The sequence below is a fragment of the Camellia sinensis genome, chromosome 4 (assembly GCF_055761805.1).
Source record: "Camellia sinensis isolate YWXY chromosome 4, ASM5576180v1, whole genome shotgun sequence".
In the NCBI taxonomy this organism is placed as follows: domain Eukaryota; kingdom Viridiplantae; phylum Streptophyta; class Magnoliopsida; order Ericales; family Theaceae; genus Camellia; species Camellia sinensis.
Genome location: NC_138964.1, coordinates 54,656,072 through 54,661,912, shown reverse-complemented (window position 1 = coordinate 54,661,912; position 5,841 = coordinate 54,656,072). Strand labels below are relative to the sequence as shown.

The 5,841-nt window shown below is 33.3% G+C and overlaps 1 long non-coding RNA gene across 1 annotated transcript in view; it reads right to left on the bottom strand.

Moving 5' to 3' along the window:
• Positions 1 to 3,397: 3,397 nt before the first annotated feature.
• Positions 3,398 to 5,841, bottom strand: part of LOC145824645 (uncharacterized) — an 8,870-nt gene continuing 6,426 nt past the window's right edge. Inside the window, exons 3-4 of the long non-coding RNA XR_014366492.1 lie at positions 4,715 to 5,841; positions 3,398 to 3,599 (exon numbers count right to left, since the gene is read on the bottom strand). The exon at positions 4,715 to 5,841 is cut by the window's right edge and continues 1,524 nt beyond it. This is a non-coding gene — a long non-coding RNA (uncharacterized LOC145824645). The remainder of the gene's footprint in view (positions 3,600 to 4,714) is intronic.

Genomic DNA, 5,841 nt, shown 5'->3' with positions numbered 1-5,841 from the left:
ATAGCAAAATCACAAAAATCATGTGCAAACACTTTCAACACACCAGTAGCAGGTTCACAAGATGACAATCATACAAAACATACGACAAAGATACAACAAAGTAACAGCATAGAACAATCAAGCCTCAATATAACAACAAACATCAATAGTTCCAACATCAGCCACTGCAATTATACATCCAGCCACTGAAAATCAACCCCTACAATTACCTCTCTGCTTTCAAGAACAACAAAAAAACCCCAGTTCCTCCAAACACTTGAGTAGAGTCAATCAACAAAGCATACGAGCCGCTAAATCCCAATTCAAGACCAACCACAAAGCATGCAAGCCGCTGAATCCCAATTCAAGACCAACCACAAACATGTACAAGAGACAACCATGCCAAACACAACCAACTCCAACACATTATTCCTATTGAATACATTATCTAATCCCACTAATTTTAGAACAACAAAATCACAAAGATTAGTAATAAAGTTATAAAATTAACCTTAAAAAAATTAAAACAACATATTATCAATATCATGAAATATACCAAAATAAAGCAAATAGCAATTATCTCAAAACTCGTCTCCCAACGAAGAAAGTAATTCAAACAAAACATTTAATGTAACGCCCTCAAAATACAACATAAAGCAATTATTCATAAATTCACAAACGTAAGGGAAATATTATATTTTCATTCATTAGAGCCTCCTTTACAACAGATATCACATGCATTACATTTTCATTGATGTTCATCCTGAAACTATAGCATGTAATTCTAAATTCTAATAACAAAGTAAACGCCCTACGGGCTTACATCTTTCCAAGCTATCATTTGGTTATAACAAAAGAAGAGTTTTAACTCTTTTACATATAAAGCCCTCGGCTTGATTTTACATTTAACATAAAAAACGAATCAACAAAATGGAGTCCTCAATCCCCTTAACCTCCCAAGCTAAGACCTTGGAGGCGGCATGTCACCTGTACCTGAAAAATAGTGTCCCAAGTAAGGTGAGCCAAAACCCAGTGGAGATATGCTAAACAATATATGTGAATTAACTAAAACATTAGCATCCGATAAATGTTTAACACGAGTAAACCATTTGCATCATCTTCGTAACCAATCAACATTTACATCATAATCAATCCACTTCCCATTATTTATCCAAATCAATTCATTGACATAGTTCAATATTATACAAACAGTTTAAAATGAGACTACGACTCATATATCAACACTTCAATAACAAATATCATTCAACACTTCTATTTTCTTTCCATTTTACGGAACTACGTTCGAGGGAACCGGCACCCAAATACATATAAGATTTTGAGACTTTCACCCTGGACACTCCGGCCAACTTAATTATTCATGGAGTCTATCCCCTATCTCCTCCCAAACAATATACATATACAATGTATTTAAACAGGTTGTCATATATAATGACCAATTCCATCACATATACAATGTTTACATCCAACCGTCATATTCAATGACATAATTCAATTGATTAGTTTCAATTTACCTAATCATCATGCAGTTTCTACAACAATCATGGCTATCCTCCACCGATAACCCAAAACAGTTATTTCTAAATAGATAAATAAATTTATCAAACAGATAATTTATCAATTTTTTCATAGGTGAGTGATTTATTAATCCAACTACACCATTCAATCACAATTTCCTCCAATTTTCATAATTCCCAAACCAATTTCATATTTCCATAATTGATTTCATTATTTCTACAAATAATTTATTTAATCCCAATTAGGGCATTTTCTCCATTTTCTCAAACATCAACCCTATGGCTCAATTTCATCAATTATACACAAATAAACCCATTTCAAGACCTCACATACACAATGGAGCCCAAAAATAGAAAACCCCTCTTTCAAACATTTCAAATTTCAAACCCTAACTTTCCAAAATTTCCAAATCTCACCATTTATACAAAATGATTAATATTTATGTTAAAGTTCATAGAAATGAGTAGATTATCCCTACCTCAGATGGAGAAGCTCAAAGGAGAAGAAGAGAAAAACCCAGGATGCTTCCAAATCCAAACTTGTTCAGGTCAAAAGATAGCCTACGCAATGCTCTACCCTTTTTACAAAGGAAGTAGAGTAGAGACACTCTAGATCAAGTGTATTTGTAGAGAGAAGGGGTATTTTAGAGAGAGAGGTAGCCGATCTAGGGTTTTGGAAGAAGAAGAGGATCAAAAATGGAGTATTTCACCTCTGTTGCGAACTGATATACACGAGGCTCGCTCGAGCGAAGGAGTCGTCACTCGAGCGACCAGACACAACAAAGACCTCGCTCGAGCGCAAGAAGCGTCGCTTGAGAGAACAATGAGAAGCTTTAGGTCTGCAACCAACGCAGACGCACGCTTGAGCGCAAGAGTTCTCGCTCGAGCAAAGGAACAAATGACATAGGGCTTGCTCGAGCGTAAGAAAGCTCGCTCGAGCGAAGAATACCAACCTTCAGGTCTTTCGAAGATGCAGACGCACGCTCAAGCGCAACAGTTCTCGCTCGAGCAAAGAGACACACCACGCAAGGCTCGCTCGAGCCCAAGAAAGCTCGCTTGAGCAGAAGCTACGTCTGAAAAGAAACCTGAGAACTCACAATCCTTGCTCGAGCGCAAGAATCCTCACTCGAGCGAAGAAGAAAATACCCAGGGCTCGCTCAAGCGCAAAAAGCCTCGCCCGAGCGAAGAAGGCAGAACCTGGGCAACAATCACTTGAACCAACTCACAACCAACATGTTCCAAACTCACCCACACATCCCAAAACTCAAATACAAGGAATTAAAGGATGGAAACAAGATATAGACAACAACATAACCACAGATCCCGAGTCCGGAACACAACAAAGGTCGGGGTAAAACCTGGATCGCTATATTTAACAAGAACAATCAAGTTTCAACATCCTTCAAATACCCAAGTCTAAATCAATATAGCTAAAACAAAGTATTCATGCACTACCCCCTTAAGTTGATATACACTACTACAAAATCATAAATATATCACATTTTTTATGTGTGATATATGATATTTAATCATACGTTTTAAATTTTGTCAAAGTGTGATATTTGGGAGTGTGATTAAAAAAATCATTTTTAATCACATTTAAAGTGTCATTAAAAGATGATTCCATCACACGTTATACGTGTGATAATAAATATTTATATCACACTTTTTACATGTGATAATAAACATTTAGATCACACTTTTTATGTGTGATGTATAACTAATTAAACATGTGATTGATAATGAGATAAAATCATGCGTTATATGCATTTCTCATCACAGTTAATACGTGTGATAAAAAAAAGGGTTCGACATATTTTAAGAATAATCAATATTATTTTTGTACGCATTTGAAGAATATAATACACAATATATATACTGTCTTTTGAATCACAACCATATATTGAATGAGATAACATCACATATTTCATAAATGAAAGTTGAATGTTCAAAAGTATATACAAAGGAATTAATAAATAAAAAAAATTAACTGTGATTACATATATTAAAAAAATGAAAAAACTTGAAGCACAAAGTCTTTGAGTTCTTTGACCATATTTTGCATCTCTCTAAGTAATTTCTGACCTGAAAAATGAAAATACAAATTAATTAAGAGGCAAAATTTCCCTCTTCTTTAGAAATTACAAATGTATTTAAACTAATAAAAAAATGAAACATAACAAAGAAAATCCATGAGTATCAAATCATCCATCTTGTTGTGCCCATGGGTCTATATCCACTTATCCAAATGCAGGGGAAAAAAATCTCCCACATGCAAGAATAAATTTGATAGTCCATGCCGAAACTGATGGGCATGACAAATATGGTAAAAAAAAATTCTTATTTTTTAATGACATGACAAATCTCGTAATCCATGGCGAAACTCATATTACACCTAATCCTACATTCCTAAACATGTATCAGTGTCCACATTAAGAAAAGCATAACAATAGAAAGGATAACAAACCAAGTGAATATTAAATTAAATTCCTATGGAAGCATGGTTGATAGTATGTATATTGTTTTGTGTCCTATACATGACATGTCATGTTGTATGGTAGGATAACAAACTGAGTGAATATTTATATACAAATTAAACAACATAGAAATTAAAGATCTACCTTTCTATTTCTTTCTCTAAAAAACAAGTCATCTCGCCAAATGGTTCAACAATTTTCATCAATTTTCGCCAAATGGTTTAGCAATTAGAAACTAAGAGCATCTCCAACGGATTGCTAAAACAGTTGCCATAGCCATAATATAGCAACTTGGGTAAAAATAGCTTCTCCAATAGCATGCTATAGCAGTTGCCAAATTTGACAGCTACTTTGGCAGCTGCCAAATCTGCCAAGTCACTCAAAAACCAACTACTTTCTTCCTTCCCTCCTTCCCTTTCAGTTGGGACTTCTTCAGAATGTTTAAATTTAAAAAAAAAAATGAAATTCATCATTTTATTTAAAACAGAATTCACCAATTACTAAAAATAATCACCAAATTCACCAACTTTACCAGACAAATTTCACCAATACAAAAATTCAAATATCGACATTTCTTTCTTTCTTTCTGTCTTTCTTAAAATTTATTAAAAATAGACAATATAAATATATAATAGCTATTCAATAGAAACATTTATATATATTGAAGAGGAGAACATGTACTGAAATTGAAGGTACTAGTGAGAGATTCGAAGAAGACCTAACCTTCATGTTGGAGAGGAGAACAGGGGATTCGAGGAACGAGGTCGGGCTGAGAACTGGATCCATCGTGTACTTGGCAGAGCACAATCCAGCGCTGGAGAAGAAGCTGGAGTCGGAATAAGCATCTCAGAGAGGATCGGAGGAGTAGAATCAGAGATCAGAAGGTTGGTCTTCAAAGAGTAAGAGGGAGAGTAAAGAGAGTCGACTTCTGTCTGATTTGGAAGAGAGGGAGACATATGTGTTGTCTTGGAATGGAATGTAAGGGATGATTGCATCTCAATTGTTGGTGAATGGGTATGTGGATGGTGGTGATGGTGCCTTGGAAATACAAAAGAGCTGTTGTGCTCTTTTGTCCTTAAAAAAAAAAAAAAGAAGATTTTTTTAACACTATTCATTTGGCAAAATAACACCCATCTGTATAAAAAGAGCCATTGTGCTCTGTTCAGTTTAAAAAAAAAAAAAAAACAAAATGTAATATTATTATTATTATTATTTTTTTATAAAAAGAGCCGTTGTAATGAAATTTCATGTTGCTTTTTTTTTGAGTATTTTCTACCACACAATGTAATATTATTTTGCAATGTACAATGTTGACTAATTTTTAGTATAATTTAAATTTTTCAATAAAGTATAATGAAAAAAATAAATATATTTTTTCAATTGAAGGCAATAAAAAGATAAAAGATAAAATAAAAAGATAAAATATAATATATAATATATTTGACTAATATATTTTTTTGGTGGGGTGAATTATATTTATTTATTTTTTTCCAATTTTTCAATTTTTTTTCATTTTTTATATTTGTCTAGTTGAGAATAATATAAAGATATAATTTTTTTTATAAACAGGTAAAAAAATGTCACAAAAGGCAAAAAATAAACAAAAATAAAATCACAGAAAAACCTATATCCAAACAACACCTACAAACTTCGCGGGAAAGTTGGTTGAGATTGGCTAAAATAGCAAATGACCATTGGAACACCATTGCTATAATTTGGCAAAATAACACTATTTATTGCCAAATTATAGCAATGACAATGACATTATAGCAACAATGGTTGGAGATGCTCTAACCTCTCTGTATCTCATAATGATTCATCAATTTTCATCTCTCTAACCCCTTTTCATC